Source organism: Bos indicus, chromosome 2 (genome assembly GCF_029378745.1).
Source record: "Bos indicus isolate NIAB-ARS_2022 breed Sahiwal x Tharparkar chromosome 2, NIAB-ARS_B.indTharparkar_mat_pri_1.0, whole genome shotgun sequence".
Taxonomy (NCBI): domain Eukaryota; kingdom Metazoa; phylum Chordata; class Mammalia; order Artiodactyla; family Bovidae; genus Bos; species Bos indicus.
In genome coordinates this window covers 51,336,093-51,349,690 of record NC_091761.1, presented here as the reverse complement: position 1 = coordinate 51,349,690, position 13,598 = coordinate 51,336,093, and the positions used below count along the sequence as shown (strand labels likewise).

At 36.4% G+C, this 13,598-nt stretch overlaps 1 long non-coding RNA gene across 2 annotated transcripts in view; it reads left to right on the top strand.

Moving 5' to 3' along the window:
- Window positions 1–10,758, top strand: part of LOC139176389 (uncharacterized) — a 230,332-nt gene extending 219,574 nt beyond the window's left edge. For both annotated transcript variants that reach the window (XR_011560811.1, XR_011560813.1), the window contains one exon: window positions 10,007–10,758. This is a non-coding gene — a long non-coding RNA (uncharacterized lncRNA). The remainder of the gene's footprint in view (window positions 1–10,006) is intronic.
- Window positions 10,759–13,598: the final 2,840 nt, after the last annotated feature.

Genomic DNA, 13,598 nt, shown 5'->3' with positions numbered 1-13,598 from the left:
CTGCCACATTTCCACTTTAACTGGGAATTTGGTGACTTTAAGTTTGCTTTCAATATCTCTAAGTCTGTTTATGTTTTGTACATAAGTTCATTTGTGTCTTTTTTTAAAATTTAGATTCCACGTATAAGTGATATTTGTCTTCCTGTCTGACTTCAGTTAGTATGGTAATATCTTGGTCTATCCATATTGCTACAAATGGGATTATTTCATTTTTATGACTGAATAATATTCCGTTGTATGTGTGTGTATATACATAATGTAAATCACCGGGCTTCCCAGGTGGTGCAGTGCTAAAGAATCCATCTGCCAGTGCAGGAGACACAAGAGACATGGGTTTGATCCTTGGGTCAGGAAGATCCTCCGGAGGAGGAAATGGCAACCTACTCCAGTATTCTTGCCTGGAAAATTCCATGGACAAAGCAACCTGGCAGGCTACAGTCCATGAAGTCACAAAGAATTGGACATGACTGAGCAACTGAGCGCTCACACACACACACACACAAATATTAATATACCACATCTTCTTTATCCATTCCTCTGTTGATATTTAGGTTATGTCTATGTCTTGTCTGTTTTGATGCAATAAACACTGGGGTGTGTGTATCTTTTCAGATTATGGTTTTCTCCAGATATATGACCAAGAGTGAGACTACTGAATCATAGGAATAGCTCTGAATTTAGTTTAAGCAAGCTTCATCCTGTTCTCCATAATGGCTGTACCAATTCACATTCTTCCCAACAGTGTGTGTGTGTGTGTGTGTGTGTGTGTGTGTGGGGGGGGGGGTTCCCTTTTCTTCACACCCCTTCCAGCCATTTATTGTTGGTAGACTTTTGGTGAAGGCCATTCTAACTGGTGAGAGGTGATACCTCATTGTAGTTTTGATTTGTATTTCTGATAATTAGTGATGTTGAGCATCATCTCATGTGCCTCTTGGCCATCTGGATTTCTTCTATGGAGAAATGTCAATTTAACTATTCTGCCCATTTTGTGATTAGGTTATTTGATTTTTGGATATTGAGTTACATTAATTGTTTATTCTGGAGATTAATCCCTTCTCAGCCCCTTAATTTTCAGATATTTATTCCCATTCTGTTGGTTTCTTTTTCATTTTGTTTGTGGTTTTCTTTGCTACACAGAAGCTTTAAATTTAATTATGTCCCATCTGTTTTTTGTTTGTTTGTTTATTTTGTTTTCATTTTGATTATTCTAGAAGGTAGATCTAAAAAGATGTTGCTGCAATTTATGTTAACGAGTGTTCTTGTGTTTTCCTCTAAGAGTCTTACAGTGTCCTGGCTTGCATTTAATTCTTTGATCCTTTTTGAGTTTATTCTTATGTACAATGTTAGAGAATGTTTGTTTGTTTGTTTGTTTTTTAACATGTTACTGTTCAGTTTTCCCAGCACTACTTACTGGAGATACTTTTATCCATTATATATTCTTGCAACTTTTGTTGTAGACTATAACCAGAAACATGAGTTTATTTGGGGGCATTCTGTCCTGTTCCATTGATCTATATTCCTTTTTTTGTGCCAGTACCATACTTTTATGATTACCATAGCTTTGAAGTGTAGTCTGAAGTCAGAGAGGCTGATTCCTCCTGCTCAGTTTTTCTTTCTCAGGACTGTTTTGGCTCTTTGGGGTCTTTTGTGTTTCCATGTAAATTAAAAAATGTTTTGTTCTACTTCTGTGAAAATGCCATTGGTAATTTGCTAGAGACTGCATTGAATCTGTAGATTGCTTTGGATAATGTAGTCATTTTAACAACATTGATTTTTCATATCCTTCCATCTGTGTCATCTTTTGATTTCTTTCATCAACATCTTATAGTTTTCAAAGTACAGGTATTTTGTCTCCTTAGGTAGGTTTATTCCTAGATATTTTATGCTTTTTAATGCGATGGCAAATGAGATTATTTCCTTAATTTCTCTTTATGATCTTTTGTTGTTAGTGTATAGGTATATAAGTAATTTCTGTGTATTAATTTTGTATTGTGCAATTTTACTGAATTCATTGGTGAAGTCTAGTAGTGTTCCAGTATCATCTTAAATTTCTATGTATAGTATTGTGTCATCTGTAAATTGACAATTTTACTTCTTTTCCAATTTGGTTTTCTTTCTCTTCTGATTGCCATGGCTAGGATTTCCAAAACTGTGCTGAATACAAGTGGCAAGCATGAACATCCCTGTCTTGTTCCTGATCTTTGAGGGAATGCTTTCAGCTTTTGCCATTGAGAATAATGTTAGCTGTAGGTTTGTCATATATGGCTTTTATTATGTTGAGGTATGATTCCTCTATTTTCATTTTTTGGAAAGCTGTTATCAAAATGAATGTTGAATTTAGCCAAAAGCTATCTCTTCCTCTGTTGAGATAATCATATGATTTTTATTCTTCACTTTGTTAATGTGGCACATCGCACTGATTTGTGGCTTTTGCAGAATCCTTGCATCCCTGGGGTTGATCCCACTTGATTATGGTGTATGATCCTTTTAATATATTGTTGGATTTGGTTTACTAGTATCTTGTTGATATTTGCATCTATGTTTACCTATGATATTGACCTGCAATTTTAACTTTAATTAGGTCCCATTTGTTTATTTTTCATTTACTTTAGGAGACAGATCCAAAAAATATTGCTACAATTTATGGTCAAGACTGTTCTGTTTTCCTCTAGCTTTGTAATATCTTCACTGCTGTTTAATTAGCAAATCTATTGTTTCCTCATAATTCCTGATTTCAGATTCTTGAGTCTTTTCAATCCCTAATGTAAGTTCCAGATAATAATAAGTCCAATGTCTATTGAAGGCCACATATAGGTAGGAAAATATAAGCGAAAAATTCACAGAACTTATGATCTGTGCCCTTCACACTTTTTGTTCATCAAATATGGAATGGCAGAGCATCCTAGACACTGAAAAATATTTAGAAAGCATTGTGTAGTTAATTAGGGATTGTTAAATTGCAAAACACGTGCATGAGGCCCAGAGATATGAAGTGTGGTCACATCATGGAAGACTGTTGAGGTCCTAAATAAAATGAACAAAGAAAAACCAAGAGAACAGAGAAGAGAAGAGATGAATCTTTGTCAGAACATTTTATGAAATGAATATTTTGATTTAGAAAGTTATCAAGAAAAATACTTGCAGACAAATTTACAAAATCTTACATACAAATTCTAAGCTGGAATATGACCTTCGTTATTACAGATTGTCACATTTTTCCCAGTCAATAGAAAATTTGTCCTTGTCTCAAACTCTGTATCCTAATGACTAAGCTCTTCTCTTTAGTCATACTTCTTTCAGCTTTTGGAGAACAGAGAATATGATTTATGTATTCATTATACCACCTTCAGTGCCAAGGAAAATACTTTGTACATAGTAGGTCCTTCTTCAACAATGCTATTGGTCAAATAAAGCTTCAGTGAAAATGTCCATTTCTGTGGTACATCAGTACTGTCTTCGACTAGAATCGGTTGTTAATGTATTCCCTAAAAAGTTTCATACCTAGATGTCTATGAAAAAAGATACTTCTGCATTTCTTAATTAAACTTGTTTTATTTTTACTCTTTCTTTTGTGTTCCTAAGGCATTTTGGATATGACTCGAATATAACGTACATCACAGTTTAAAGAAATATTTATCTGTCTACTTGCTATACTAGATTATGTTTTTCTGAAGAGAATGGACTGTATCTTCTTTTCTTGGCATCTATGGAAGAAAATGTTAGATCTCTATCGGTGACTCAATCTTTGTTGAAATAGAATCCTTAAATATAGAAAATTGTGATAAATGAGTTATTATAATGAAACAAATTCTACCAAATGAGGAGGGAAAACTTTTAGGACTGCTTCTTTTTGCTGTGAAGACACCTCCTTAATTTGTGAAAAGTAGGAGGAAGATAGAAGACTGTAAATTCTTTGGTTTTTAACATGTCCTCTAATTTTGGCAGATTTTATCAGGTCTTTTGCACATAGCTGATTTACTTTCAAGTACGAAAACAAATTCTCATAGGTTTACAGGCTAAGTGAAAAAAACTTTATATTTTAGTGTGAATGCTAGTAACTTTGAAGTACATGCTTATGTGAATAATCCAAACATAAACTAACAGGAATTACATTTTTTTTAAAGAATGCAGCAAAGAAAAGACTGGTAAGTGTTAGCAGGTAGAGAGGGGGGACCAAGAAGAAGACAACCATTTCAAGGTATAGAAGTTCATTGTTAACTTGACAGACAGTTCTAATTGACAACATCAAAATGCTTCTTTGAAACTTAGGAGCTATGCTTTACTCAGATGCGAGGATTATGTGTTTTTCAAAGTGTGGTCTGTGTGTAGGGTGACCATATTATCATCCAAACCTAACACTCTCAAGAGTCAAAGGGGGCATTCTTAATATGCTGATCACTAACATTAAGAACGGGCCTCCCTGGTGGCTCAGATGGTAAAGAATCTGCCTGCAATGCAAGAGACCTGGGTTCCATCCCCAGGTTGGCAAGATTTCCTGCAGGAGGGCATGGCAACCCACTCCAATATTCTTGCTTGGAGAATCCTCACGGACAAAGGAGCCTGTCCTGGTGGGCTACAGTCCATGGGGTAGCAAAAAGTCAGACATGACTGAACAACTAAGCACAGCACAGCATTAAGAAGAATGCTGGGGAATCTAGTTCAGTTGGGGTAGATCATCACCCTGAATAGACCACTTGTAATGGTATTATCTAGGGTATTTTAAAATGTGAATTTCAAACTCTAGTCTAATCTCACTGCATAAGACAGAATCCCTAAATCTGGACTGGGATTCCACTTTCTAATAAGTACCCTAGATGGTACAAATGTACATTTTTATGTTGTGGAAGTTGGACTTGAAATGATTAGTTAAAAAGGTGAAATTCTACAACCTACCCCTTCATGCTGAGTTCACACTTGCTAGAGACAATTTTACTCCTAACACCACCTAATATGTCAGACTCATGGTTCAGTAAGATTTGAAAGATTTATGATATAAAATTTTATAATAGGGACATGTATTGACCTACAGATCCCCTATTTTATAATTATGGTCCATAAAATCAGGCTAAGATGAAGCCTAGCCTTCATACAAATTTAGATGCTTTTGCCATATACCACCAATGCCTCCTGGTGACAGCCCCTTCTCCCACAAATAATATCACTCCCAATCCCTAGGATCCCCAAAACATTAACTATACAATAGAAAGAGACAAAGTTCCTGCCCTTAAAAAATAAGGATAAAAACAGAATCTTGAAAGCAAGTATTTTAAAATCACAACTTTTAACTGAAAATACTTCAAGATCACATTAACTTAACATACATTCCAAGAGATTCAACTAAAATATCTTTCTCAGAAAATATATATTCTCAGAAAAATTTTTCAAAGTCTGTCACTTGCACATATCACTCACTACAGTGATTTCTATCCTGTAAAATGCAGAGCACAACATCAACCAGAACCCAAGAAGAAATAAATTTATATTCAACTTTTCCAAAGCATGACGCTTATTGTGCTTTTTTCTAAAGAATGCTTATCTGCCAAGAAATAAGCAAGGGCAGGAACAACCAACTATAACAAGAGGAAGGTTGTTATTTTACCATCACTTGTGATATATGCCGATTTGTATATTTAAAATGAAAACATTAAAATTACAGCTTAAATGTTTAAGTATGATTTGACCTAAAATAAAGGAAATAAATTTACCAGTTGTAGTTTCTCAATGCTGAATAGACTGTCTCATCTAGAACAAAAAAGGAACCATTTGTTTGATATCATTTTTGATGAATTATTAATTTTATCACAGCTAAGATGACAGCTAATATTAGAACATTGAATTATTAATTTTCAACTATGCAATAAAAAAGCAGAATAAACATAAACTGAGAAGTGTTTTACGTATGGGTTACATTGCTTACATATTCTATTTAAGAAAAATACCAAAGGAAACAGAAGGAATTAAAAATCTTGTCAACACTTCTGATGAATTCGTTTACTCAGTACTTTCTATGCCACTTTAAAATATAAAGCACAAATAACATTGCATACTGATAATAAATGTTATTATTGAACACTAAAGATATACATTATCCATATTGCAAATCATCTTTGTGTAGTTCCAAGCAGGATAGTTAAATTACAAAGTGCTAATAAGAGTGAGAAACATCTGTGGTCTTAAAGAATTCACCTCTAATCTTTCCAGGATTATTTTATGGAGAGATGAAAATTGTTTCTTCAGAATAGCTTCCAGTTGGTTTTTTAGCCATTATGTTTTGTCATGACAATTATTCCTGTTATTTCATAGAATAAAACTCACAGAGCCTCCAGTCTTCCTCAACTGTTTAAAGTGGTGAAGTTTCAGCCCAAAAGTAAGGATAGAATCTAAGCAGCTCTGTCACAGTAGGGACCAGTGCTGGGTCCTGTCGAATACCTGTCCAGGAACCTCGCCTGAACTCTTGAACCCTCCAAGCCTTAACACTCGACTTCTGAATAAGAAAGTGTTTTCTTGGTGTCATAAGCACTCCAGCAGTGTATAACAGAATCACTGTTCAGAGCAAAGGGAAAATTATGGAAGATACAGAGGGGAATGCAGACTGATGGATATTTTTAGGACATGATTCCCTGTCAGAAGGAAGAAACCAGTTGTTCATCCCAGAATTCACAGGATTTAATCTGGATAAAGGGTAATTTTTTTTTTATATCCATTAAAACATTTGTTTTAAATTATGCCATTTGTTATTTAGGCACGTGGAACAGGGAGTACAAAAAGAAAGTTTCACAAGAGTAATTTTTTTTTTTCTTTTCAGTGAGGTAGGACTCCAGGTAATAAATAATGACTTACAGCTTTTCTAATTTAGATAAAAATGATCTTAGCTAGATATGCTTCTGTGATAATATTCAAATCAATAATTTTAATCACTATTTTTACACTTCACTATTGCTATACATGCCCCTACTGAAGGTTCTATGTAACCTATTAGATTATTTTATCATTTATTCTATCTTGTAATTAAAACATATGTTTATATATTATAATACATATCAAGTGACAAGCTAATCAGATCAGATCAGATCAGTCACTCAGTCGTGTCCAACTCTTTGCGACCCCATGAATCTCAGCACACCAGGCCTCCCTGTCCATCACCAACTCCCGGAGTTCACTCAGACTCACGTCTGAGTGAGTTACATCTCATCCTCTGTTGTCCCCTTCTCCTCCTGCCCCCAATCCCTCCCAGCATCAGAGTCTTTTCCAATGAGTCAACTCTTCGCATGAGGTGGCCAAAGTACTGGAGTTTCAGCTTTAGCATCATTTCTTCCAAAGAAATCCCAGGGCTGATCTCCTTCAGAATGGACTGGTTGGATCTCCTTGCAGTCCAAGGGACTCTCAAGAGTCTTCTCCAACACCACAGTTCAGAAGCATCAGTTCTTCATGCTCAGCTTTCTTTATAGTCCAACTCTCACATCCATACATGACCACTGGAAAAACCATAGCCCTGACTAGACGGACCTTTGTTGACAAAGTAATGTCTCTGCTTTTGAATATGCTATCTAGGTTGGTCATAACTTTCCTTCCAAGGAGTAAGCGTCTTTTAATTTGATGGCTGCGGTCACCATCTGCAGTGATTTTGGAGCCCAAAAAAAATAAAGTCTGACACTGTTTCCATTGTTTCCCCATCTATTTCCCATGAAGTGATGGGACCAGATGCCATGATCTTCGTTTTCTGAATGTTGAGTTTTAAGCCAACGTTTGAGCCCTTAATGTTGTCAGACAGTCATACTGCTTTCTTCTAGCACTTCCATTCTCTCACATTCCTAAATGACTATTTATGACCTTTGCCTCTTTGCTCCATTTCCAACAACTCATCCCCCATCATCACTCACACAGATAACAGCCTTGCTTTCCTATTTTAGTGTGAAATCTGAGCAATCAGAAAAGTACTTCCTGGGACTCCCACTGCCATATTTATTCACCCATTACCTACTCAGTCTTTCCTCTTCTTTCTATGCTCTTGGCTAAGGCCAAACCAATAGATCTCATACCTTTTTGTATAATGAAGGATCTCACACCAAAAATTCTCTATTTTATATACTTATTATGTTATATATATTCCATTTGGTCTAATGTGTCATTTAAGGCCAGTGTTTCCTCATTGACTTTTCTGACTGGATGATTTGTTTATTGATGTAATTGGTGTATTAAAGTCCCTTACTATTATTGTGATACTGTCAAATTCTCCCTGTATATCTGAGACATGTATATCTGAGATAAGAAGGATACCATAAAATGATCAAGGCATCAATCCAACAAGATATAAAAGTAAATGTAACTATATAACATTATATATTATTATAACATTATTATATATATAACATACCAAACATAGAAATCTCTGAATATGTAAAACAAATACTAATGGATATATAGGAAGAAATTGACAGCATCTCTCCTCTTTTTAATCATGAACTTTTTTCTCCACTCTGGATCATTTCTAACAACATACAAACATGCATTTAATTGCCCCACATTTTATCTAAAAAATAAATGCTTCTTTTTATTTTGCCCTCCAACAACTAGTCCATTTCTCTATTTTCCTTTACAGCAAAATTCACTAAAGAGATGTCTATATTCACTTTCTCAAGTGTTTCTGTTTCTCTTTTTCTTTGAACCCACAGCAATCAGGCTTTTACACCCACCTTTCTAACAGAATTGAACAGCAATGACCTTCGAACCTAAATCTGACAGCTAATTTTTAGACTCCATTTTATGGAACCTATCTCTGGCAATAGACATAATATTTTCCTCAAAAGACTTTCTTCATTTGACTTCCAGAGCATCACATCTACTAGTTTTTGTTTTTTTTTTTCCCTAACTCAGTAGTTGCTTTTCTCCTATTTACTATGTTGATTTTTCATCTTCAAGACTTCTTTTTTAACCCCTATTGGTTTCCATCTAAACTTCAGTGACTTTCTGAAGACTTATGGCTTCTAATACTATGCTGCTGCTAAGTCGCTTCAGTCATGTCTGACTCTGTGTGACCCCATAGATGGCAGCCCACCAGGCTCCACCGTCCCTGGGATTCTCCAGGCAAGAACACTGGAGTGGGTTGCCATTTCCTTCTCCTCTAATACTATAAATAGGCTATATATCACCAAATGTTTATGTCCATCCAAGACCTTTCCCATGTATTACAACTCAATAAATCCAACTGCATAGTAGATACCTGTCTTTAAATATCTAATAAGCAAATCAATTTTAACACATCCAAATATAGTTCTTCATCATCTCCCAGAAGTCTTGTTCTGCACCTTTTTTAATCTCTAAGTATTTAGTTCTTCCTATTGCCTAGGACTGGAGAAGGCGATGGCACCCCACTCCAGTACTCTTGCCTGGAAAATCCCATGGACGGAGGGGCCTGGTGGGCTACAGTCCATGGGGTCGCTAAGAGTCAGACATGACTGAGCGACTTCACTTTCACTTTTCACTTTCATGCACTGGAGAAGGAAATGGCAACCCACTCCAGTGTTCTTGCCTGGAGAATCCCAGGGACGGGGGAGCCTGGTGGGCTGCCGTCTATGGGGTCGCACAGAGTCGGACACAACTGAAGCGACTTAGCAGCATTGCCTAGATATCTTAAAATTGATCTTGATTTCTCCTTTTCTTCTCAGTCCACATTAAATCAGAAAGCATATCTCATTAGCACTATATTTAAAATAGATCAAGGTCACAGTCACCCCTATTCTTAAGATTCTAGTCTCATCCCTATCTGTTCTCACACATATTATCTCAGTAACCTTCAAATTGTTTTTCCTTCCTTTCTGCTTGTTTCCTATGGTAAAAATGGCTATATTTATGTGTATGTTTTACTTGAAAGTAAATGCCCAACCAAGGTCTAAATTTCCCAGTCCATAGCATATAGGTGGAGTCATGTGGATAATTCTAGCCAATACAATGCAAGGTTGTTAATTGTGCAGAACTCATTTTTTTATGTTCTCTTTTCCTTCTCCAGAAACCATGAAGACGTTTGTAGAAGACCACCAGATGACAAGATGGAAAGAATACTGATCCCTGTGTCACTAATTAGAAGAGAGAGATCAAGAAATCTACCCATTCAGAAACATCCACATTGGGTTTTGTTATGATCAATGCATATTTTATTAAGTCCCTGAGATTTTGGGATTCTTTGTTATAACAGTTATACTATCTTAGACATTAGATAGTACATCCTATTCTCCACCAAAGCTGTCAGAATGAGCCTAATAAAACATAGGTCAAATGAAATCACTCTTTTACTCACTTACTTTATGCAGTCACACAGGCCTCCTAATTATTCCTGGAATGCACCAACCACTGCTTCATTGAAAGCCTTTTACTCCCTCTTTCCTATGCCTGGAGTGCTCTGCTGATAATTTTATGTCTATTCCCTTATCTCTTTAGTCAATCTCTTAGTGAAATTTTCCTTGACCTACTTATTTAAAATGGAATCTGACTTTCACTCTGACATCTTATGTTGCCCTTACTCTTAGAATTTTCTCCAGAGGAATTGTTACTATGCCACATACTCAATTCTTTGTTGGGTCTATTTGACTCCTAGTACTTATAAATGTGTCTAGAACATATCAGGAACCCAGAGGTGGAAGGGGGGTTTCAGGATGGGGAACACGTGTATACCCATGGCGGATTCATGTTGATGAATCCAATCCAATACAAAACCAATACAATATTGTAAAGTAATTAGCCTCCAATTAAAATAAATTTATAATAAAATAATTTAAAAAAAAGAATGAATTGGTTCAACTAACTCATTACATTTTTTATATTTTCAAGCATTCAACATATATTAGTTCAAAACATGTGAGGTTCTCTGGCCTAGATAACCCTAACCCACTCACATATATACATCTTATCTTTTAAACACACTTGTAGTACAGGTATCAATTTAGGTATAATTTCCAAAAGCCAGAACCCCAGTTTCTTTCTGTTGATGCCTCTCTTCCATTACCTATTATGCTCTGCTCATCTGTTTTCACACAAGTTTTCCTATGGTATTAAAAAGTCAGTCACCTAGAGCCAGACATCCTGGAGTCTAAAGGCTAGTGGGCCTTAAAAAGCATCACTATGAAAAAACCTAGTGGAGGTGATGGAATTCCAGCTGAGCTATTTCAAGTCATAAAAAATAATGCTGTTAAAGTGGTGTACTCAATATACCAGCAAATTTAGAAAACTCAGCAGTGGCTGCAGGACTGGAAAAGGTCAGTTTTCATTCCAATCCCAAAGAAAGGCAATGCCAAACAATGATCAAACTACTGCACAATTGCACTCATCATACATGCTAGCAAAAATAATGCTCAAAATTCTTTAAGCAAGGCTTCAAAAGTATGTGAACCAAGAACTTCCAGATGTTCAAACTGGATTGAGAAAAGGCAGAGGAATGAGAGATCAAATTGCCAACATCCATTGGATCATTGAAAAAGCAAGAGAGTTCCAGAAAGACATATTCTGCTTTATTGACTATGCCAAAGCCTTTGACTGTGTAGATCACAGCAAACTGTGAAAAATTCTTGAAGAGATAGGAATACCAGACCACCTTACCTGTCTCCTGAGAAATCTGTGTATAGTTCAAGAAGCAACAATTAGAACTGGACAGGGAACATGGACTGCTTCCATATTGGGAATGGAGTACGTCAAGGCTGTATACTGTCACCCTGCTTATTTAACCTGATGGCAGAGTACATCATGCAAAATGCCAGGCTGGATGAAGCACAAGCTGGAATCAAGATTTCCAGGAGAAATATCAATAACCTCAGATATGCAGATGACACCACCCTTATGGCAGAAAGTGAAGAGGAACTAAGGAGCCTCTTGATGAAATTGAAAATGGAGAGTGAAAAAGCTGGGTTAAAATTCAACACTCAGAAAACTAAGATCATGGCATCCGGTCCCATCACTTCATGGCAAATAGTTGGGGAAACAGTGACAGTCTATTTTTTTGGAACCCAAAATCCCTGAAGATGGTGACTGCAGCCATGAAACTAAAAGACACTTGTTCCTTAGAAGAAAAGCTATGACCAACCTAGACAGCACATTAAAAAGCAGAGACATTACTTTCCTGACAAAGGTCCATCTAGTCAAAGCTATGTTTTTTCCAGTAATCATGTATGGATGTGAGAGTTGGACTTTAAAGAGAGCTGAGTGCCAAAGAATTGATGCATTTGAACTGTGGTGTTGGAGAAGACTCGAGAATCCCTTGGACTGCAAGGAGATCCAACCAGTCCATCCTAAAGGAGATCAGTCCTGGATGTTCATCGGAAGGACTGATGTTGAAGCTGAAACTCCAATACTTTGGCCACCTGATTGGAAGAACTGACTCATTTGAAAAGACCCTGATGCTGTGAAAGATTGAAGACGGGAGGAGAAGGGGATGACAGAGGATGATATGGTTGGGTCACATCACCGACTCTATGGACATGAGTTTTAGCAAGCTCTGGGATTTGGTGATGAACAGGAAAGCCTGGCATGCTGCAGTCCATGGGGTCGCAAAGAATTGGACATGAGTGAGCAACTGAACCGAACTGATTATAAAATACTCTGTTTGTATTCTCTATCATTTTATATGTGCTTCCCTTGTGGCTCAGCTAGTAAAGACTCCACCTACAATGCAGGAGACCTGGGTTCGATCCCTGGATTGGAAAGATTGCTGGAGAAGGGATAGGCTACCAACTCCAGTATTCTGGTCTAGAGAATTCCATGGACTAAATAGTCATGGGATTGCAAAGAGTCAGACATGACTGAGTGATGTTCATTTCACTTTATTTTCATCTTTTTGTATTCCCAACTATATTTACTTTCCATGAGAGCAGAGTTTATAACAGTGTTGTTCAGTTTTGCATCTCCTGTATATATTACAGTTCTGAGGTTCATAAATTAAGAACTCATTAAACTTCCTAGAGTTCAAAGATAACATTATTGCTTTGGATTTGGCAATTTAGAGATTTCTGATAATTATGGTATCATGGTATGAGGAGTAGTAGAAAAAAGCCAGAAGATTGAAGGGTAAGTTTTTAGAGTAGAAGCTATCTCCTTTAAGTTTTTATGACCCAAGGCATGACTCAAGGATAATTTTCTGGTACCAAGTAATTATAGTGAGGCAAGGAAGGTATGGGCCAACGTCCTTCAAGAGAGATAGTATTTTAATTTTCCATCTGAATTCATGAAAGGACCCAAAGTATGTATGTCTGTAGTTCTAAAGGACAAGATGAACCAGTATCAAGCCCTGGAAGTAATCATTCTGGTACCTCTTACTTTGAAAACTGAATTGGTTATCCAGATTTGTTTGTGTAGTTGTTCAAAATTATTTTTCAGCAAATATTCACTCTGTCCTTATACTCATTCAACTTAATTTTGTGGTGGGCAGTATGTACTTTCCTACTTTTTAACTTAAATTGGGTATTAGAGAGCAGTATGGTGTGACCCTGGAAATATGCTTACACTGTTGGACTTGTGTTCTTACAGTTCTGTATTTCAGCATGAAAAGAAAATTTCTTAAATAGGTATTACTACTGGTCCAAAGAAGATGAGAGGTATGTGAACTAGATCTGAAT